This window comes from Pongo abelii, chromosome 11 (genome assembly GCF_028885655.2).
Source record: "Pongo abelii isolate AG06213 chromosome 11, NHGRI_mPonAbe1-v2.0_pri, whole genome shotgun sequence".
In the NCBI taxonomy this organism is placed as follows: Eukaryota; Metazoa; Chordata; class Mammalia; order Primates; family Hominidae; genus Pongo; species Pongo abelii.
Window position 1 is genome coordinate 52,609,530 of NC_071996.2, and position 24,506 is coordinate 52,634,035.

The following is a 24,506-nucleotide window of genomic DNA, read 5'->3' on the forward strand; positions in this document are numbered from 1 at the left end:
CATTGAGAAAGACAATGGACCCAGTCAGTGGTTTGTGGTTAATTTTTTACTATGAAATTCCATTATACAAAATTGCTTGGAGCAATTTTAGCCTACATCACCCCAGTTAAAACACACTTTTTGTTTTTTAACCATGAAGAATAATTCTTACCTAAAAGGGGGTGATCACAAAGAAGCTTTTATGAGCTCCCAGCAAGAAAAGCCAAGCCACTTTCGAAGAAAAAAAAAAAACTTATTTGTTCACAGTTTTTATTTAACACACCTAGTAATTTTAATATTTACTGATATCTTTTACTTATCAAATAAAGATTTTGGTCTTTAGAGCTTAATGCTCTGCTGAGAGTTGCTGAGGGTTATTAGAGTTCTCTGAGATTTTATTTTTATCTCAGACATAAAGTTGTCTGGATATATCCTAAAAATACCATACCTCTCTTGATTTTTTCTTGCTTCTCCGTTAGTGAGGCATGGCCTGAGGCTAGGATAAACTCCCATTTAAACTACTTCATAATATGCCTCCCTGGTGTGCAGCTTCTCTGTGTTGCTTTCTCAATTTCTCCAAGCATAGCACATCAGAAAAGACCACATAAAACCCTGGGAAGATGATCACATGTGGGTTAGAGATCGTTGGCATCCAAAACTTAGGCATGAGATTAGGAGTTGGAAATGCTTAAGGATTCCCATGACGCTAGTGAAAACCCACTGTTAATAACTGCATTGATGGTTGAATGCCAACTCCAGTGGCCTTACTGTGGCTCCCACTAAGAACTGTCGGCGTTGGCATCACCTTCCACTGCTCATCCTTCCTTCCTGTCTACATGCCTTTTTGCCCAGCCACAAGATGGTCACTTAGTTTGGATTCTCACAGGGTTCAGTTATCTTTTCCCAAGCCAAACGTTATTTCAGTGCTTTTAAAAGTATGTTTCATAGAGTGGTAATGTCTCATGGATGGGTCTCACAGTCACATCTGGGAAGTATTTTTTCAGGGTAACTGGGAACTCTCCAATCTGGTCTTTTCAAACAGAGAACATCTCCGTCCCTTTTTATTTTGTAATACAGATTGAGTGTACCTTATCCAAAATGTTGGGATCAGTAGTGTTTCAAAAAATTTTTTATTTTGGAATATTTGCATTATACTTACTGGTTAAGCAACCCTAATCCAAAACCCCAAATCTAAAATGCTCCAATATGCAATTTTTTTGAGCATGATGTCAGTGCTCAAAAGGTTTCAGATTGTGGAGCGTTTTAAATTTCACATTTTTGTATTAGGGATACTCAACTTGTATTAGGGTTCTGCTTTATGCTTTCTTTTGAGAAAATGATCTGTTTTGAAAAAAAGAAAAGTTGGAAAATCACAGAAATGATCCATACTAATGGAAGTGGAGGCGTTAGTCTGTGAATCCTCCTAGGTTGAATTTTAACAATGACATTCTGGAGGTAAAACCTTGTGGGACTAAGGAAGTGTGAAAGTGAAGGATGGACATTTATGGTCAGTTCTTATGTGACCTCAAATCACATGGACAGCCAGCCTCTTCAACTTAGATGTGGAAGACAAGCATTGCCTCCATGTTAGCAACAGGAAAACATTCTCTCTGGATATCTTCAAAAATATCTTAACATTATTTTTCTTTTTCATTTCTTTGTGGCCTCATTTGCTTTTTGCAGTCTTTGGTGTAGTACAGTGCTAGGGGTAGAAATGGAAATTTGTATTTTCCTGGAGAAAACATAAAACACAGTTAAATAAGGGCTGGTTTATAGTGTCTTGCGATTCACCTAGTAAGTCACAAATAGAAAGACGAATGGCTCTTCAGTCATGAACACCCATAGCATTAATCAAAAAAGAATATCATAACATATAAGGTCTCTTTTCTCCTCCTGCAATGTGGTAGAATTACAAGATTAGTTCTGTCTTATGGCAGAGAAGAGTTTCTGCTGCAGACCCAGTATTTTTTAATTCATCTTGGGAACTAGGCTATGAACAAGCAACAGGATGGAGGAACTGAAAACACCTAGGTTCTATCATGCATACAACTTTCAAGAATTCTTTTTGCATTTAATTAAACCAGATATTTTTGCCTTATAACATCTTGCTAGATGGTAGGAGCTACTATTTGTTTTGGGGTGGGGGTACTAGTAAACAGAAACAGTGAAGTGTGATTCTCCCCAGTTCACCCCCATCCCTCCATTTCAGGGTCAGCATAGTTCATTTTTCCATAAATCATTTTTTAAGCAAGATCTTCAGTCAAAATTCTGGCTTTTATATAGAAAAAAGAATTCTGATCCTTTGTGTCTCCATAATCAGCTAAGCTCCTCAAGTCTCACTTTCAGTTAGTGTGAGTAAGAACAGAAGCCATTTCATCTGACTTGGCTAATAACCACACCTCAAGAAAGCTGGACCTTGCTGCCTGATGGTGCTGCAAGGAAATAAATGTTTTTCTCTGGTGGAGCACTCACACAGTCGGGTTTGTGTTGTAAAACGGGAGAAATTATCCAACGGCTGTAATTACAGTGACTCATTGACACAAATGCTGAAAGGCAGATGTGGCATAAATAATGAGAGAACACAAAGAAGACTCTTCATTATCAAATCCAGCCTTCACATCTTCATCATGTAGGAAGGCCACAAGGCCAACCCTGAGAATTCCTCTTTCCCCCCAGTCTCTTTGATTATTCTTCCACCTAGAGAACTGGGTGGTGGATATCAGACTGACCTATAAGAGTAACGCAAAATGCAAATGTGAGCCATCCTCTAAGACTGCAAACTGTGTGCCGTCAAATGAAAACTGCCATATGGATGGAATAAATAAAGCATATTTAGGGACTGTGCCAAAACCACAGAGCAAAAGAGAAACCCAAACCAAAGCATGACTCCAACAAAAGTCAGGTTGAGCCATGAGGAGACGGTAACAAACCGCAGTGAAATCAATTTCCTCAGCAGCATAGATGGTAGCCAGCACAGGGGGACAGAGCCGTTTTGAAGTCAGACACACCTGGATGACTTTAGAGAGTCAGTGATGCTCTCTCAGCCTCAATTATCTCCTTTATAAAATGGGGGACTTGTTTTAGGGAACAGAGAACTAACCCTTACAAAGCTGTGAGAATTAAGAGGTAATAAACATGAGCATAAGGCCAGGTGTGGTGGGTCATGCCTGGAATCCCAGCACTTTGGGAGGCCAAGGATCATTTGAGTCCAGGAATTGAGACCAGCCTGAGCAACCTGGAGAAACTTCATCTTTACAAAAAATACAAAAATTAGCCAGGCAGGGTGGTGCGTGACTGAAATCCTACCTACTTGGGAGGCTGAGGTGGGAGGATCACTTGAGCTCAGGAGATTGAGGCTGTGGTGAGCCATGATTGCGCTACCACACTCCAGCCTTGGTGACAGAGCAAGACTCTGTCCCCGTCCCCCACCTCAAAAAAAACCACAACCGTGAGTGTAAAAGGTGAGCATGACTCTAGGTATATATCCTCAAGAAATGGTAGCATTTGTTTCTATTTTCTAATAAGAATGGGGCCTGGATATGCATTGAGAAGTGCTCAGAACAAAGCACTCCCTCGCTCCCTTGCTCTCCTTCCCCTCCCCAAACTTCCTGTCCTCTCCTGCCACCGGCAGATATGCCATCCATATGCTAGGAAGTTGAATCCCCACTGAGTGCATTGACAGAGCTAGTTAAAATAATGGATGTTTAGAAGGGAGAACAACATGAAATTAGTTATCCACTTAAATACTTATATCATTTATTCAAGTTTACCTTGGAATCAGATACTTAGAGAGGAAGTGCAGCGTAGTCTTAAAGAGCATGGACTTGGGGAGACTGCCTGTGTTCATATCCCATCTCCCACTTGCTACTTTGTGACCTTGGGCACTTAATCTGTATTCCAGTTTTCTTTTTGTAAAGTGGGGAAAGTCAACCACATAATGCTATGAGAGTTACATGAGTTAATTTTGGTAAAGTGCTTAGGATATTTATCACCTGGCAATTAGTGGGTGCTATTTAAGTGTTTATTAAATAAATAAATGAACACTAATAGATAAGTATGATGTGGTGGGATATAAAGGATAACTAGTAAAAATTAAATTTTTATCTTTTTATTTAGGTTTTTACCAGAAATTTGAAAAATATACAATTTTAGTTAAAGGTCCCAACAGTGATAACAAATACTTAGTTTAACGTTATACCTTTTAGAAGAAAACAAATGGTAAGCCTTGTCTGCAATGATATGAAGAAAGAAAGACATACCTTACAATTTCCATGTCATGAGCATTGTATTGACTAAAGCCTGAGTGGTAGTCACATACACTATGAAGTTTTCTTTTTTTTTGAGATGGAGTCTTGCTCTGTCACCCAGGCTGGAGTGCAGTGGCGTGATCTCGGCTCACTGCAACCTCCACCTTTGCCTCCGCCTCCTGGGTTCAAGCAATTCTCCTGCCTCAGCCTCCCAAGTAGCTGAGATTACAGGTGTGCGCCACCACACCTGGCTAATTTTTGTATTTTGAGTAGAGACGTGGTTTCACCATGATGGTCAGGCTGGTCTTGAACTCCTGACCTTGTGATCCACCCACCTCGGCCTCCCAAAGTGCTAGGATTACAGGCATAAGCCACCATGCCCAGTCCAGTTTCTACTTTTTCTCTTTGTTTTTGCATCTTATAGTATTCCAAAACATCAATTTATAATGGTGATACCTGTAACAACTACTTTATTTCTTTATATTTTTATGATATGAATGAGGACATTTAATGAATTGTGTATTTTTTCTATTTACAGATTTTTTATTAAGTTGAATACCATAAAAATCCAGCATTAGCACTAAAATATCAATGTTAATTATATTGCTGCTAATACTAGTTAGTAGTAGTAACACTGTTATTACTGCTGATAACAATGACAACAGAGCACCTGAGCTAGTCCAGTGAATTGTGCATTTTTAAGCCAACATCTCATTTGCGATTTCTGCCTTTTTTCACTAAAGTAAATGTATTTTTTATGACCATAGAGTAGCAATCTGTATTTTTAGTTCCAATAGAAGTTCAACATTCCAAAAGACTGTCACACACTCTATATTTGTGTTTTTTACTCATTTTATGTTTATTGCAAATTATTCATTCATTCATTTATTCATTCATTCATCCAATGCTGATAATCTATGAGATGCTAGAATCTTTTCTTAGAACTTGGATACTAAAGTGAAGAATTTTCAGAATTGTTTTCACTAATGTTCACTATGGTTAGTAGCTTTTACATATTTTGGAATCTGGAGAACAATGAATCGATAAAATTCATAGCCTTGAACAGTCATTTAAAAATTTGGAAACATTCACCAATTAGTGGATTTCTCTTTGTAGTATAGTATACAATGGTGGAAACATTTCCCCTCTGGGAACAAGGAAATCCAGACCCACAAGAAATTAAAGTTTTAGGTACAGGACACACCAGTCCCTCATATGGGTACCATGGGAATGATGATAAACAAGGCTGCTTATACTTTTACCCCTAGGTTCCCAAGCCCATGTTTTCTACCTATTAGGGGCATAGTACCATAAAATGGTCATTGATTTAGAGTGTATATGCTGTCCTGAAAGACACCAAACATTCGAGATACATATTCTGGTTGGCACTCTAGGTACATCTTCAAAAGGTGTTTTCATACCATGTCAAGCTGGCAGCTTCTGGGTGATGCGGGACCAGTGTGATAGGACCAGTGGATTCCATAGTCTTATGCCCTTTTCTGTATCTCTTTTACTGTGGAGTGGGTCCTTTGTTTTGAGGTAATATTATGAAGAAACCAGTGTCAGTGGATCAATCTCTTAAGTCCCTGAGTAGAGGTCCTGGAAAAGATCCTGTGGGCAGGAAAGGCAGGTAAGTGTTCATCTCAGTGAAGATAAACTGCTGCCCTCTGTCAGAGTGGAAGGAGTTCAATGTAATGAACTTGCCACAAGTAGCTGATTGAACTTGATGGATGGTTCCATAATGGGGGTTCAGCATTGGTTCTTATTGTTGACAGGTTAGATAATAGGCAGAGGCAAAGGCTGGATGGTCCCTGGTCAGTGGGAACTCTTACTTTTGGCTTTATGTGTGGCTTCCATTCCTGCTACCCTGGCTACTACATTCACAGGCTTATTGTGCCAGGACAGGAGAGGCTAGCTGATATCAGGTCACTGGGCCATTTCATCTACTAACTGGTTCATGCCCCCTTATTTAACATGTGCTCTTTGATAAGTGTTAACATGTGATACCAAGGTATTTATACTCCATGCTCACACCTATAAATCCATCTGCAGGATTCTATCCCAGACCTCCTACTCTCTGAGCTTCTAACCTTCTTCCTTCCAGGACCTGGACCATGTAGCCATATATTTTCTTTACCTAAGGCCCCTTGTGCTCTCACACAAAGTGCATGACAATATCCACCATTGAAAACTATTTATTGTGAGGATTTCTGCTTATTGCCACCTTTCAAGGCCCTCCCTGAGTAGGACTGTGGCTTAGGAAGAGTTCCTTTTCAGCTTTCACTCACTGGGCTGAACTATCTTTAAACCAAGCTTGACCATTTTCCTTCTCCATGAGCTACTCACATGGGACTCTCAGCATGGCCATAGTGTGACCTGAGGGTGAGGAGGTAGTGCAATGATGGTAGATGACTTGGAATTCTGTGGAACCTACTTATGCAGCTCACTTTGGACCTGCTCATGTCTACTCCTGAGTGTACCACTCTGTCTTACGATAAAGTGTGTCTGGCCCCACTTCTTATGACTTGGTGAATCTGGCAGAAGCCAAATCATGATATATAGTTCTGCCAGTGTGGCCATTTGATGCCCTATGACCAGGTGCTACCAGGACCTGATTTTAACATGGTGAATATTTCTGGGCTTTAGATGGCATGGCCTTGCTCCAGAGACTTAGTGTTGCTCACCATAAACCCTATAAAACATATCTTCCCACACAGACACCAGATGGGTCATAGGGAGCAAATGACAGGGTTGCTTGCATCACAGAAACAGAGCTCTTTCTATATCCGGATCCCAATGAAATCTGCTAGTTTTCTATGTCACTCTGTAAATGGGTCCCAGCACCATTCCCAAGAGTGAATACAGTGCTGTTCCATTGTATTATGTCTTTTTATGTGTGTTATTGGGTGTTTTGAAATGTATTACTTTGTCCTTTACTTTGGAGGAAATATCCTACTATGTCCCAGACCACCAAACTCCTAAAATCTTCACTGAATATTTGTAGGAATTACCTCTTACTGTCTAGAGCACCTTGTATCTTACCAAGTCCTGCAGGAGCCTACAATTTCATGATCACGTTGGCTGATTAAAATTATATGGACCAATATGACCTTGTTATGGTACCTCTAGACATGTGAATATAAACTACTTTTAATTCTTTTTGCTGATATGGATGGAAAATGATGCATTCATCAGATCAATGGCCATTTACAGTGCCCTTGCCCTCTGTTTCAGCAAAGGTACCATACTTGTCACATCAGTTCCAATCAAGGCTACTACTTGTTTAAGTTTATAACAAACTATAAGTCATCTTCCAGTATCCTACTGTTGTTTTTTGTTGGGTTTTTTTTTTTTTTTTTGGAGAGGCCAGAATACTGAATTATATGGGGACATGATGGTGATGATCAAGATTACATCCTTTAAATTTTTATAGGTGACACTAATTATTACCTAATGTTCCAGGGATGTTGTATTATTTTGGATTTAATATCTTGGTTGAGATAGGGGCAATTATAGGGCCTCCACTTAGTCTTCCCAAGTTGTACCATTACAAGTATGTTGTTTCCAACTCTGCATTTTGGGACAAGAGAAGTATTTAAAGTTATGTCCATAGATCCTGCAGATCCATCTCATTTTAATCTTATGACAGGATTCCATTTATTATCTGGCTACTGCAGGTCCCAACAGTAACAGTGGCCACAATAACACTTTGGGTTCCTCAGTATCAGTGCCAATTTGGACCTAGTATCCAACTATCCTCAAAATATTTTAGTATTTTTCTTACTCCAGTATGTGATTATTTGAGTACAGTAATGGGCAATACATTGTAAAACCCTCAGTGGATGTCTGGAACTATGGATAGTACCAATGCATATATATACAGATGCCCCTCAACTTACTGTACAATTACATCCCAGTAAATCCATTGTAAGTTGAAAATGTTGTAAGTGAAAAATGCATTTAATACACCTAACCTACCAAACATCATAGGTTGTTCCAGCATTAAACATTCTCAGAACACGTACATCAGCCTACAATTGGGCAAGATCATCTAACACAAAGCCTATTTTGTAATAAAGTACTTAATATCTCATGTAATTTATTGACTATTGTACATTATGTCAACATTGTGATGGTTTAGTGCCATTGTACAGTCAAAATCTCATGAATACTGTACTTTATGTCAAAATTGTGATGTTTGGCACCATTATAAATTCAAAAAATCGTAAGTTGAAAAATCATTAGTCTTGAATCACCTGTACTATACTTTTTTCTTACATAAATAACTATGATAAAGTTTAATTTATAAGTAAGGTACAATAAGAAATTAACAATAACTAATAATAAAATAGAACTATTATAACAATATGGTATCATCACTACTCTTGTGCTTTGGGGCCATTATTGTGTAAAATAAAGGTTACTTAAACATAAGCACTGCCAAACTGCAACAGTCTATCTAGTAACCAAGATGACTACTAAGTGATTAATGGGCAGGTAGTATAAGCAGAGTGAATACACTAGACAAAAAGATGATCCGCACTGCTTAGAATAGCGTGCAATTTAAAACTTATGAATTATTCACTTCTGGAATTCTCCATGTAATATTTTCAAATCTTGTTTGACCACAGGTAACTGAAACTGGAAATCAAAACTGCAGATAAGGGGTGACTACTGTAAATAGCTTTATAAGGACTGGGAAATCCTTTCAATTCGTACTTGCCTTGGTATTGCAAAGCCTTTCTTCATCTATACTTAGCCTCTCCCTCAGTCAGTGGAATTTAAATATTATAATTGGTTCAGGCCTGGAAATTAAGCAAAGGATTTATGACTTTTTCTTGGGTTGGCTGGTCTTAGCCTTCTGATTATCCATTCTTGATTTTTTCTTATTACAAAAAAGAATAAACAGTACACTTGTTGGCCACTCATCTATTTTGCCCTTGGACTTCAATGTTCAATTAACTATCTCCATACTCTTTGTGGGTCAGGTCCCAAGACTGCCATTCTGACCTTTCCATTTATTATGATAATTGTGATCACTTTCCTTCTGATGCTAAGGTGTCATCACCTGGCCTCAATTATTTGTGCTTCTGTCATCTCATTGCTGCTAGAGAGCCCAGCTCTGTAACAGCATCTCTTATTGTCAGCCCTGGACTATAGCCGTAGAGATAGCCATAATTGTGTTTCTAAAGCTGATACCCCTTGCCACCAGTCTACCTTAAAGAAGAATGGATCACTTCTACAAAACCTTGAAGTCTCAGAGAATTAAAATTTCAAGGTTCTAGAGTGCATCAACCTGAGATTTCCTCAACCCAAGTGACAGAGATAAAAAGAGTTGTGCTACTTTATCTTAATCTATCCTGTAAGACATTTTATTTATTTTCTTTACAACTTTTTGTTTTTAAAAACTTCTCAATCTTCCTCAATTATGATTATTAGAATCCCCAACTAATAAAAGTTACAGTTTTATTCATAGTCTATAGGCTTCTGATTAGGTACCTATATTCGATGGAATATATTTAAAATTTAAATAGACTTTTTATTTTGAGATAATTGTAGATTCACATGTAGCTGTAAGAAATAATACAGAGGCTGGGCGCGGTGGCTCATGCCTGTAATCCCAGCACTTTTGGAGGCTGAGATGGGTGGATCATGAGGTCAGGAGATCGAGACCACCCTGGCTAACACGGTGAAACCCCATCTCTACTAAAAGTACAAAAAATTAGCTGGGTGCGGTGGTGGGTGCCTGTAGTCCCAGCCACTAGGGAGGCTGAGGCAGGAGAATGGTGTGAACCCGTGAGGCAGAGCTTGCAGTGAGCCGAGATAGCGCTACTGCAGTCCAGCGTGGGCAAAAGAGCGAGACTCCATCTCAAAAAAAAAAAAAAAGAAAGAAAAAAAAAGAAATAATACAGAGAAATACAGAGGGATCCTGCATACCTTTTACTCAAGTTCGACCAGTGGTAACATTTTGCAAAACTATAAATTCAATATCATAGCCATGATATTGATATTTATAAGCAAGATAATAACATTTCTGTCACCACAAGGATCGCTCATGTGGCCCTTTTGCAGCCACACCTACTTCTCTCTCACCTGCAACTCCTCTTTAACCCCTGGAAACACTAACCTGTTCTCCATTTCTCTAACTTTATCATTTCAAGAATGTTATATAAACAGTATACAGAGATACCATTAGGTAAATATATACTCATTATAATTCTCTGAAGATTCATTCAGGTTGTTGTGTAAATCATTAGCCTGTTGCTTTTTATTGCTGAGTATGACTCCATTTAACTGTTCATCCACTGCAGGACACCAGGTTGTTCCAGTTTGGGGCTACTATGAATTAAAGCTGTTATACACATTCATGTATGAGTTTTTGTGTGAACACAGATTTTCATTTATCTCATATTAATGTCCGGGAGAAAAAAATATGGGTCATACTATAGTTGCATGTTTAATTTTTAAAGAAATTATGACTTTTCAGGGCAGTTGTGCCATTTTACATTCCCAGAAGCAATGCATCAGTAACTCAGTTTCTCTGTGTCCTTGCTCGCATTTGGTTGAGTTTTTCAATCCATAAACATGGTACATCTCTTGATTTATTTAGATATTCTTTGATTTCTTTCATGAGAATTTTGCAGTTTTCATCATATAAGTCCTATACATGTTTGTTTTATTAGATTTGCACCTAAGTATTCCATTATTTTCTTGAGTGATTGCAAGTGGAAGCATATTTTTAATTCCATTGCACCCACATGTTTATATCTAGTATTGAGAAATACATATGAGTTTTGTATGTTTATCATGTGTCCTAAGACCTTGCTGATCAAACTTACTAGTTTTGGGAGGGGTGTGTATGTGTGTATGTGTGTACCATTAAGCATATATCACGTGTAAGATGTTTGCAGATATCTTTTATCAACTTAAGAAATTCTCCTCTACTCCTATTTTTCTGATAGATTTTATCTTGAATGGCTATTAAGTTTTATTAAATTTTTTTCTGCATTGATTAATATAGTCATGTAATTTTTCTTCTTTAACCTATTGACATGGTAGATTACATTGATTGATTTTTAAATATTGAACCAGGCTTTAATTCCTAGAATAAATCTCATGTAGTCATGGTGTATAATTCTTTTTATATATTGCTGAATTCTATCTCTAATATTTTAAGAATTTTTGCATCTATATTTATTAGGGATATTAAATTGTCATTTCATTTGTTTGTTTCTTTCTTTGTACTGACTTTCTCTGATTTTTGGCAACAGGGTAATGATAACTTCATAAAATAAATTGTGAAGTGATCACTCATCACACTTTATAAAAAACTTTGAGTTGAATTGGTGTTAATTTTTCTTTAAACAATTATGGGTATTTTCTGGTGAAATTATCTGGGCCTGCAGATTTCTTCTGGGGAGTTCTACAATTACGAATTCAATTACTTTAATAGTAAAGTTATATTTAAATTATCTCTTTTGGCTGGGCACGGTGGCTCATGCCTGTAATCCTAGCACTTTGGGAGGCCGAGGCAGGCAGATTGCCTGAGCTCAGGAGTTCGAGACCAACCTGGGCAACACAGTGAAACCCCATCTCTACTAAAAACACAAAAAAATTAGCCAGATGTGGCCATGTGTCCCTGTAGTCCCAGCTGTCGGGAGGCTGAGGCAGGAGAATTGCTTCAACCCGGAGGCAGAGGTTGCAGTGAGCCGAGATTGTGCCACTGCACTCCAGCCTGGGCAACAGAGTGAGACTCCGTCTCAAAAAGATATATATATATATCTTTCCTGTTGGGTGAATTGCTGATAGTTTGTGTGTTTTTTGAAGGTTTAGTCCATTTTGTTGAAGTTGTCAAACATATGTGTGTAGAGATGTTCATTGTTTTCCCCTATTATCCTTTTAATGTCTGGAGAGACTATAAGGATATTCCCTGTTTTATTTCTGGTATTGGTAATTTTTATCTTCTCTCTTTTATTCTTTGTCACTTTTCTTAGTTTGTTTTGCATTGATGTAAAGGGATACCTAAGGCTAAGTAATTTATAAAGAAAAGAGGTTTATTTGGCTCATGGTTTTGCAGGCTGTACAAGAAGTAAAGCACCAGCATCTGCTTCTAGTGAGAACCCCAGGGAGTTTTCAATTATGGCAAAAGAGGAAAGAAAGCAGGCATGTCACATGGTGGTGAGACAGTGAGCGAGAAGAAGAGAGGAGGAATGGCCATGCTCTTTGTAACAATCAGGTCTCATGTGAACTAATAGAGTGAGAATCCATTACCATAATCATTGCACCAACCCATTCAGGAGGGATCTGCCCTCATGACTCACACATTTCCCACTAGGTCCCACCTCCAACCCTTGGGATTGAATTTCAACATGAGATTTGAAGGGCACAAATGTCCTAATTATATCATCAATCTTGCTAGAAGTTTGTCAATTTTATTGAAAAACATTTCCAGGTTACTGACTTCTTCAGCTTCAATTTAAGGATACGTGAATCAGAAAGCATGCCTGGAGAACTTACTAATGTGTTGTTCCTTTGGTCTCAAGTTCCCCAGCAATTCTGCCTTGTCTCTACCTTTTGGAGTCTTTTGATGCTTGTTTCATATAAAATGTCCAGAGTTTTTAGCTGTATTTAGTGGAGAAATAGGAGAATTATGTTAATTTTATCTTCCTGCAAGCAGAAGCCAATAGAATAATTTTTATATGAATTAAACCTGTATCCCAAAGCAGGTATGAAACAAAAATACTGAATGGATTAGAAAAGACAATTTGGATGAAACGTGGATGCAGTTCCTTACAAAGGAAAATGTAAAATATTGTCCTTGTCCACTATATTTTTTCTGAATATATGAAACAAATTTTGCTTTTCTCTTATTTTTGGTCATAGAGCCTACAGAGCACTTAATATGTACAGAAACCATTTAATATGGGTTTGAGTTATAAGGTAAAGAGATGTAAAATTAAAGCCCTGGCTGGGTGCAGTAGCTTATGCCTCTAATCCCAGCACTTTGGGAGGCTGAGGCAGGAGGATCACCTGTGGTCAGGAGTTCAAGTCCGGCCTGGCTAACATGGCGAAACTCCATCTCTACTAAAAATACAAAAATTAACCAGGTGTGGTGGCACACGCTTGTAATCCCAGCTACTTGGGAGCCTGAGGCAGAAGAATAGCTTGAACTCGGGAGGCAGAGGTTGCAGTGAGCAGAGATCGCGCCACTGCACTCCAGCCTGGGTGACAGAGTGAGACTCAGTCTCAAAAAAAAATAAACTAATTAAATTAAAGCCTACTAATTTGTAAATACAAAGTTTGTATATTTTTCATCTTATAAACTGTCTTAATCCATTTTTATTCCTATAAAAGAATATCTAAGACTGGGTAATTTAGGAAGAATAGGGGTTTGTTTAGCGTGTAGTTCTATATGCTGAGAAGATCAAGGTCAAGGATCTGTCTTCTGGTGAGGGCATTCGTGCTGCATTACAACATAGCAGAGAAGGTAAAAAAAAAAAAGGAGACATGCAAAGAGGAGGAAAACCTGAGGAGCATTCTGGCTTTATAACAACCCATTTTTGAGGGAACTAATCCATTCCTAGGAGAACAAATCCAGTCTTAGGAAAGTGAGAACTCACTACTACAAGAACAGCACCAAGCCATTTATGAGGAACCTACTCCCATAAGCCAAACACCACCCACTAGGTCCCACCTTTAAACACTGACACATCGGGGATCAAATTTCAACATGAATTTTGGTGGAGAAAAACAATTAATATTCAAACCACAGCATTAACTTACAACCTAATAACCATAATAAACAATAACTTTATTTCCTAACAATCGTATTTTCTTACAACGTTAGGAATAGCTGACAAATGGCAACTATATGAAGATTCACAGCTGTTAAAAATAATTAGTTTTAATATTTACTGTCCATTATTTCTATACATTATATGGAAAGATAATAAATATGTTAAACAAAGATTTTTATATGTATAGACCAATATATATATGCATACATATATTGCAATTTATATACCAATATATACACCAATATATATACACATATACATATATGTACATGTAAAACATTTTTGTTTAACATATTTTTCTCTTTCCATATAACAAATAGAAACAATGTGCAGTAAATATTAAAGCTAATTATGTTTAACAGCTATGAATCTACATAGAGAATTGTCATTTAATAGTCTTTCCTTTCCCACTGAGACAATTTCAGGAAAGTAAACATATTCTTTTAATTGTTTAACTGCCTAAAAATAAATAAGACTCTGGGGATTAATTTAATTATTCTCAGAATTAATTTAATTTTTCTAAATACAATAATTTAATTTGTATGTGTGTTGTTTTGTTTTTCCAAAAGTCATAAAGTACATCAGTTCAAATATCCCTGTGTTTTGTTCATTAAATTTCCCTTTTTAAAAAAGAAAATTGCTTAAAGTACTAGGTTATTGATTTAGCATATAGTGAAGGTTTTCATGTGCTTGTGTAGAAGGACTCTTGGCCTGAACCAGGGCTAAACCATCTTAGGTTATCCTGGAGCTATCTGGAGTACTTGAGTAAGTGGCTGCTTACAATAGAGACATCACAGGAAATAACTCACCCTAAGGAAATGGAGTTTAGACAATAATTAGGTAGACAATAATACTCAGTACTATGTCAAAATTGGCCATTAAGCAGATCACAAGTAATTTTGTCAGTTTAAGCTCAACATGAAACATAGGAACCACACTCATTAAAGTAAGAAACAATGCTGGGGAAATCTGTTCTCCCCACTATTATCCAACATTTTAGTGGAGGCCCTAGTCCATGCAATAAGATAAGAAAAAGAAGAGTGGTTTGAAGATTAGAAAATGATCATACAATAACTATATTTTATTAAAATCCATCTAGAACTTGCACGTCTAATATGGTAGCCACTGACTTCATGTAGCTATTGAGCATTTGAAGTATGGCTAGTTGGAGTTGAGATGTGTCATAAGTGTAAAACACAGGTGAAATATTTTTAAAGATATATTTGAAAAAAATGCAAAATATCTCATTAAAAATGTTTATATTAAGTATAGAAGTAATATTTCAGATAGATAAGGTTAAATAATATAGATTGCTAAACTTAACCTGTTTCTTTTTACTTTTAAAAATATGTTTACTAAAAATTTAAAATTGCATACTGACTCAAATTATATTTTTATTGCACAGCACTGTTCTAGAAAATTCAAGAGAATAAATTAACAAATTATGAGAAATCGTAAATTTCAAGTGTTTGAGAAAGTTTTATATTTTTAAAAGATTAGAGCAAATTAAAAAGTTATACATTTAATAATTCTATTTGGTCTAATTAGCATTTTTTAAAAGCTTTAGTGAGATCTAAATGGTAAAATTTAAAATTCTCCCATTTAAAAGGCACAATTTAATGTTTTTTAGTATATTCATAGGGTTATAAAACTATCATCACAATCTAATTTTAGGACATTTTGTCACTCCTAAAAAATACTCATTAGCAGTCAATTCCCATTTCCCCTACCTTACCTCCTCAACCATGAACTACCACTAATCTGTTTTCTATCTATATAAACTTTGTTTTTCTGCACATTTCATATAAATGACATCATACTATATCTATATAGTATTTTTTTGACTGGCTGTTTTTCCTTAGCATAATGTTTTCATGTTGTACTATTTACCAATACTTCCTTTCTTTTTATTTCCAATATTTCATTATATGAATCAGTTAATAAGACATATGGGTTGTTTACCCTTTTGTCTATTATGAATAACGTTGCTATGAATAAGTTTTTGTTTTTGTTTTTTGGAGACGGAGTCTCTCTGTCACCAGGCTGGAGTGCAGTGGAGCGATCTTGGCTAACTGCAACCTCTGCCTCCTGGGTTTAAGCGGTCCTTCTGCCTCAGCCTCCCGAGTAGCTGGGACTACAGGCACGTGCCACCACGCCCAGCTAAGTTTTGTATTTTTAGTAGAGACCAGGTTTCACCATGTTGGCCAGGATGTTCTGGATCTCTTGACCTTGTGATCCACCTGTCTGGGCCTCCCAAAGTATTGGGATTACAGGCGTGAGACACTGCGCCCAGCCAAGTTTTGGTATGTTTTTATTTCTCTTGGGTATATACCTTAGAAGTGGGATTTCTGGATCATATGGTATCTCTATGTTTAAAGTTTGAGGAACTGCCAAACTATTTTTCAAAAGGTCCACACCATTTTACAATCACCCCCAATGTACAGGGGTTCTGATTTCTCTGCATTCTCATCATCATTCATGATTCCCATCAGCCTCTGTATCCATGAAGTTTATATTTGTTACTTCAACTGACCACAGATTGAAAATATTTGGAGGCCAGGAATAGTGGCTTATGCCTGTAATCCCAGCACTTTGGGAGGCTGAGGTAGGCAGATCACCTGAGGTCAGGAGTTCCAGACCAGACTGGCCAACAGAGGGAAACCCCATCTCTACTAAAAGTACAAAAAACAAGTATCCAGGTGTGGTGACACATGCCTGTAGTCCCAGCTACCCAGGAGGCTGAGGCATGAGAATTGGTTGAACCGGGAGGTGGAGGCTAGCCTGGGTGAGAGTGCGAGATTCTGTGAAAGAAGACAAGAAAGAAAGAAAGAAAGAGAGAGAGAGAGAGGGAGGGAGGGAGGGAGGGAGAAGGAAGGAAGGAAGGAGAAAAAGAGAGAGAAAGGAAGGAAGGAAGGAGAGAGAGAGAGAGAGAAAGGAAGGGAAAGAAAGAAAAGAAAGAAAGAGAAAGAAAAAGAAAGAAAGAAAAGGAAAGGAAAGGAAGAAAGAAAGAAAAGTAAAACGGAAAATATTTGGGAAAATTATTGCACAAAGTTCAAAAAAAGCAAAACTTGAATTTGCTGAACAACTACTACTATGTTGAATCAATGTGAATGAAATGATTTATAGGCATTGTAGTAGCAATTATAGGTAATCTAGAGATTATTTAAAGTATACAGGATGATGTGTATAGGTTAGATGCAAATACTATGCCAGTTTATATATGGGACTTGATCATCCTTGGATTTTGTGTCTGTTGGAGGGCCCTGGAACCAATCCCCCATGAATACCAAGGGACTACTCTTATTTGTCCTCTTGGTTATACCTAACATGGGAAATGTGAATTGGTAACTCATTGTTTTGATTTTTATTTTTCCAATGACTAAGGTTACTGAGCATTGTGTCATATGTTTATTAGCCATTTGAATATCTTTGGAGAAACAGCTATTCAAAATATTTGCCTATTTAAAAATTGGATAGTCATCTTTTTATTATTGAATTTAACAGTTCTTTGTAGGCCGGGCGCGGTGGCTCACGCCTGTAATCCCAGCACTTTGGGAGGCCGAGGCAGGCATATCACGAGGTCAGGAGATCGAGACCATCCTGGCTAACACAGTGAAACCCCGTCTCTACTGAAAATACAAAAAAAACAATTAGCCAGGTGTGGTGGCTGGCGCCTGTAGTCCCAGCTACTCTGGAGGCTGAGGCAGGAGAAGGATGTGAACCCGGGAGGCAGAGCTTGCAGTGAGCCGAGATCCAGCCACTGCACTCCAGTCTGGGTGACACAGTGAGACTCCATCTCAAAAACAAAACAAAACAAAACAAAACAAAAACAGTTCTTTATATATTCTGGATACAAGTGCCTGATCAAATATACAATTTGCAAATATTTTCTCACGTTCTGTTGGTAGTCTTTCTTGATGGTCAAATTTGCAATGCAAAAGATTTTAACTTTTGGAAGTCTCACATTTTTTTTGCTTGTTCTTTTGATGATGTGTCTAAGAAATCATCAACTAACTAATCTAATCCAAGGTCATGAAAAATTATGCCTATGTTTTCTTCTATGTGGATTTATGGTTTTAGCCTCTATGTTTGAGATCATTGTCCATTTAGAGTTAATTTTTGCAAATGGGTGAGTTAAGTGTCCAAATTTATTCTTTTCTTTGTAGATATCCAGTTGTCCCAGGGATATTTGTTGGAAAGAGTATTCTCTACACCCTTCCCCTATGCATTTAATTGTCTTGGCACCCTTCTGGAAATCAATTGACCATAAATGTGTTTAATTTCTAGAATCTCAATTATTTTCTATTTTATATATGTCTATCCTTATGCCTGTACTATACTGTGTTGATTACTGTAAGCCTTGGAGTAAGTTTAAAAATTTAGAAATGTGAGTCCTCCAACTTTGCTGTTTTCTGAGATTATTTTGTCTATTCTGGGTTCCTTGTATATGTACATTAATTTTAAGATCAGTTTGTCTTTTTCAACAAAAGAAGCCAATTGGGCTGTCAATAGGAATTGCATTGATGCTGTAGATTAATTTGGAAAGTATTGCCATCTTAACAATATTAAGTCTTCTGATGCATGAACACAGGGTGCCTTTTCATTTATTTAGACTTTACCTTTTTCAATAATGTTTTATGATTTTTCAGTTTCAAGTCTTGTGCTTCTTTTATCAAATTTACACCTAAGTATCTTATTTTTGATGCTACTTTAAATAGAATTGTTTTCTTAATTTTATTTTCAGAATACTATTGCAAAAATATAGATATACAATTAATTTTTGTATATTGGTCTTGTATAGTGCAACTCTGCAAAACTCGTTTATTAACTCTAATAGTTTTTTGTGGATTTCTTAGTGCTTTATGTCATCTGTAAATAGCATAGTTTTGCTTCTTCCTTTCCAATCTGGGTGCCATTTATCTATGTATGTATTTCCTAATTGCCCTGTAAATAGAAGTACGAAAAATGTATATCCTTAACTTGTTCCTAATCTTACAGAGAAAGCATTCAGTTTTTCTCAGTTAAGTATAATGTTAGCTGTGGTTTCTTCATAGATGGCATTATTAGGGTCTGTGATAGCATTTTTAAGCCTACCTTTCTAGGAGTTACCCTGGGTCAGAGTAGCTTATTGTTCAGTCAGTTTTTGCCAGAAGTTGTGTGAAGCTTCTTCCCTGTGTTGATGGGTCTGTCTGTGACTTGGGTAGATTTGGAAATGCTTTCAAGTCAGCTCCATGTCCTGCTCTGATTGCCCCCAAATAGGTGCAACCCAGTGCTTACACGCAGCCCTTCTAACCTGTGGAATTGTCTATAATCGCAGGGAAGTTCACCTTGATTGTCTCTGGTTCCCACTGTTAAACTTTTGGCTGTTCTGCCATTTTGCCTTTATCAGATCTACTGGTCTTTTAATTTTTTCAACAATAATATCCATTATTTTAGACAATGAACATACAATGGAATTCATCTCTCTTTTTCCCAAATGAAGTCAGTCTCTACAGGCAGAGCTGTGAAACTCTTTGCCTTTATGGCTTGCTTTTCTCCCGAAAAGAAATCCTACATCAATTTGCTAGAGCTAGGAATGGGGACCACTTTCTGATAATGACACTCTTGCTCTGTGAATGGGTATGGGAAGGGGTGGCAGCCCCTCCAGGCATGGAACCTCTGCCCTGCGAAAGAACTGGGGCTGTGGCAATCAGGAGCTTAGTATTCTCAGTCTGCCATGCCTGAAAGCCTGCCAGCCATCCTACAAGACAGGGCTGGGTGAAACTAGAGAAGCCTGGTCCCCTTGGCTGTTCCTGCCTGGAAGTGAGCTTCTGCAACGGAGAGTTGGAGAGAATGGGGAAGAGAAATGTCAGCAGTCTGCCCTTCCCACAGTGAAACTATAGCTCCAGACTAGGAGGCTGGGGAAGGGAGTACCCCTGTCTCCCTGACCACACCTATGTGACAGTAGGGCTTCTGGCTTAAAGTTTCCCTAACACACAGATGGGGGATAGTAGAGGTTAATGGAGTGAATTCTGACTGAAATATCATGGACTCTTGCTGTTCTCAGGTTCACTAGATTTTCTTGAATAAATGTTTCTTTATTTCCTGTTTGTCCTTGGGACTATTTATAGACACTTTTCATGTTTTTTTTAAAATAACTTTCACAAGTTAAATTGTTGTTTCCCTGAGAAAGGGTCCACTGGCAGTCTCACCCCTGATTTGTGTTTTGCTATGTTTCCTTGAATGGAAAAGAAAGGGAAGGAGTTATAGTGTCATTCCTGTAATAGCACACAGGACTATATCACTGGAATGAACACGTAATATCCCATGTGTGATATGGTAAAATGTTGGGGACATCTAAAATAAACAATGAACAGTTTAAGGGTTTTGAACAAAGGAGGAATAGGATTGTATCTGCTATGAATATGGCAGTTCTTGCAACTACCACAAGAATATGAATTTGATAATGATAAGATGGGCAACAAGAAAATAGATTAAGAAGCTTTCAAAATTGAATCATATGTCTTATCAGCGCTCTCATTTGCAGTTTGTCCAGGAGGGAAAGCTATGCAAATGAATCCATAAAGGCATATATTAGAATTGATGACGTTTGAACGGAAAAGAGGGGTGAGGGACAAGATACAGTGGAGGAAAATTTTATAGACTTTGGCAATGGATTGGTTGAAGAAAGGGAAGAAAAATAAAGCATCAAGGGTTACACTGAGTTCCTAGGGCAACCACCCTGTTTGTCATTTCCGGAAACAGGGAATTCAGACAAAGGCTCTAATTTGTAGGGAAAGCTAGTGGATTTGGATGTTAGACTTAATGAAGATGAGTACCATTGCTGCTATAAAGAAGGTCTGCATTCATCAGATCTGAATTGTTAATTCATATCTGGATTTTAGGAGAGAAATTATTGCTAATGAAGCCGTGAGTGTGAATTAAAGAGATTATATAGACATAAAAGGGTCAGGAACTCCCTGGAAGAGCTGTATATAAGGGAATAGAGGGTGAGGGAGTTAGTGGAGGAAACTCCAAAGGAGTAGTCAAGGGAAAGAAATAGAGACAAGAGGATAGTCTCTATTATGCTTACAATTCAACTTATTATCTGTATGTTATCCAGTCTTTAGATTATCAATGTTTCTGTAGTTCTTTTAAAATCTCATGCCCGGTGTCAGTTTGGTACAGGAAGATATAGTCGATGGCTTCATCACTGAGTTATTTTACAGAAAAATATTTTATTCCTTTTATAAGATCCTTCTGGCGATCTATTCTATGCCCCTACATGGGAAATGAAATACAAAATTAATAAATTGGGACACTCCTAGCCTGCCTTCCTCCTATATTTCTACATCCCAGTGCAAGTATTTAAAGCAGGGATGCCTATACCTTCACTTAAAGTTCAATGAATTCTTAATTTAAAATGAAGAAATACATTGAGCTTACTTATTAGGGTATTTGCCTAAATGAGTTATTTTACTTTAGTGCCTAAGATGTGGTCTCCATTCTACTTTCTACTACTTTCTATTTCTGCTACCAACTTTTTTCCCCATCACCTTCTTTTGTTTCTTAGTCTGTGGAGTCCTGCAAGTACAGCCAGCTCAGCACAGGTTACTCTCAAGGTGAGAGAGGGTTCACATTTCATACCTTCAAATGGCAATGACAGTAGCTGATATTTATTAAGCATTTAGTGTATGCCAGATGCTATATTAAACATTTTAATGTATGAATTTATTTTTTATTTTTTATTTTTTTGAGACGGAGTCTCGCTCTGTCACCCCAGCTGGAGTGCAGTGGCGTGATCTTGGCTCACAGCAATCTGCGCCTCCCGGGTTCAAGTGATTCTCCTGCCTCAGCCTCCCAAGTAGCTAGGATTAGAGGCGCGTGACACCACACCCGGCTAATTTTTATATTTTTAGTAGAGATGGGGTTTCATCGTGTTAGCCAGGATGGTCTGGATCTCCTGACCTCGTGACCCGCCCGCCTCGGCCCCCCAAAGTGCTGGGATTACAGGCGAGAGCCACCACGCCCAGCTTGTATCAATTATTTTGACCTTCACAAACACACTCTGTAGTAGGTACAGTTGTTATTGCCACTTTGCATATATGCAAATTGAAGCACAGGGAACTGTAAGCCCCGCTCAGACTCACATAGCCAGGACCTGTGCAGAAGCAAGATGCCACTCAAAAGCTGGCTCAGAGCCAGACCTATCTTTTCCACTCACCACCAGAATCTATAATTATCAGAGCCAATATTTTCCTTATCTATTTCCATAGATCTTTACGAAAAAAACCTCAAATCATATATTCTTTCTCAGACCCAAAGTACTTGGAAGTTAAAATACAAACCTGATACAATTCTACTGAAAAGTTACTTATAATTCTACTGAAGTTACTTATAGCAACTTATTGTCAAAACCTACAGGTTCATCAAATATGAACCTAATAGAAAAATACAATCTGAGAACTATTAACAGACCTGGTAGTTTGCAAACAGGTTTGAAAAAAAAGTGTCATCTGAAAAGCAGGCCTTTCATTAACAACATTTTTCTTTTTGTTTCTTTTTACTTTGAAAAATAGTTCCCACTCTTTATTTTCCCTTTCCTATTGCTGATATCTTTCACTATTTATTTAATCCCAATGGAACTGACTCTGAGTATCAATGGTTCAGCCAGTCCAACACTTGAATAAATATTATTGGGCTCCAAATGCAAAGCTGTTGGATGTAAGAGACACCAGTACACTACTCACAGTGGTATTCCATAACAGAATGATGGACAGCATGCCATTCAATATCTCATCCCATTCCACATTACAGACAGCAATTCCACAAGCATGCATGGGGCCAAAGGCCTTGGGACTTTTCCTAAGAAAGGAACATGCTTACACCAAGGGTCAGGTTTGATAGATATCCCTATTTAAAGTAAACATGCAGCTGAAGCTTTAGCTAAAGATCCAGCTGGTAATTGTAATACTGAAAGCTGAAAGCGGCACTGGAAAAACTTGTTAGATTTTTAAGTGGCAATAGAGCAGCCAGTTGAGGGGAAACAGTTACGCCCATTCACAGGTTTAATCCAGGAAAATATATACTGGAATAACTGTTACTTGTTTGTGAGGAAAAATATGTCTAAAGCACTTACAATTAGCACTGAAAGTCTGGGTCTTTGGCCCCAGTTATTTACTCAGTCGCTATAATAAACCTTTATGTATTTTTATTGGGGAGACTTGGCCACAATGCTGTTTTGCTCCTAAGATGTGCTTTGGCTTTGTGAACAAGAAGTGCACCAAGATAAACCTTGGAACATATTTAAATCCAGTTATTTAACTCGCAGTAAACAAGGTCACAAGCAGCAAACTTGGTAAAATGAAATGCTCTTTATGAGAAAAGATAATCAAATGTAACCTAGTCCACAGCAAAACCAAGACCCTTCCCAGACTTTTCTTTGGGTTCAGATGGGAGAATGCATAGTTGTCTCTCTCCTCCTTGCTCATCACTATGAGCCCATTCAGATGTGGTATGGGGGAAGAGGGGAGGGAATCTGCCTCAGTGACTCTTATTACACTGTTAAACCAATTTCTATCCTAGATGCAGATAGCTGGTGGGTTGCCCTAATTTTCAGGAATATGATAAAAGCTTTGCTATTCTACTGATCCTTCTTCTCAGTACTGCAAGGTAGCTCAATACAGCAAGTAAGACAAGTAAAATTCATTTCATCTATAAGAAGACCCTTCAGGCCCCTCTTCCTTTGAAATATGAGAAAGAATTAGGCCTATTCATGTGAGTCAAGTATTTAATCAGATTGTAAAAATAATATTTACTAGTGTGCTCTTAGAGTCACTGAACATTTAGGACCCTAATTAAAAGTATGATTGTAAAGTTTTTCCCTTTGGGAACTACTTACATTTGCAGACGTTTTCCAAGTATCTCTTTCTACAGGAATTTGCCTTTAATTTTTGAATTGAAACACACACACACACAGACACACACACACAAACACTGAAACCAGGAATTTAATCACAGCTGGATGGATTGTGCACAGATGTCACACAAGTTAGCATAGAGCTGAAAGACAAAAATAAAACTGAGGGAGAAATCAGTGTTATCTTTTATTGAGACATAGAAGGGCAGAACTGGGTGCTTTAAAGGAACACAATAACTAATAGCTAGTTGATTCATTAGCTGATTAATTCTTATAGAGTCAGAGAATAGGAAAATGATGCTTAAATTCTCCTTCAGAAACTCTTGTGTTGCTTGTTTTGATATAGTTTATATTTAAAAAGGTAACAAAATTCTGAAATATAACAGGATAGACCAAATAGATCCACTTAAGGAAAAATGCACATATTTAAATAGATGACTTATCTCCTCTAATCTTTTGTGCTTCTAGTCTTTAATTCATTTTTTAAAATTCCCATTGTCATAGTCCCAGCTTATGTTAGCCGAGAAATAATCTTGTTTAAACGTGTGCACGTAAGCCGGACGCGGTGGCTCACGCCTGTAATTC

The 24,506-nt window shown here is 37.6% G+C and overlaps 1 long non-coding RNA gene across 1 annotated transcript; it reads right to left on the bottom strand.

The window, feature by feature from the left end:
- Positions 1-2,383: 2,383 nt before the first annotated feature.
- Positions 2,384-24,066, bottom strand: LOC112132271 (uncharacterized). Its single transcript, XR_002914077.3, has 3 exons — positions 23,904-24,066; positions 12,744-12,848; positions 2,384-2,708 (listed from the first exon to the last, which is right to left on the bottom strand). It is a non-coding gene; the product is annotated as an uncharacterized LOC112132271 (long non-coding RNA).
- Between the last annotated feature and the right edge of the window lie 440 nt (positions 24,067-24,506).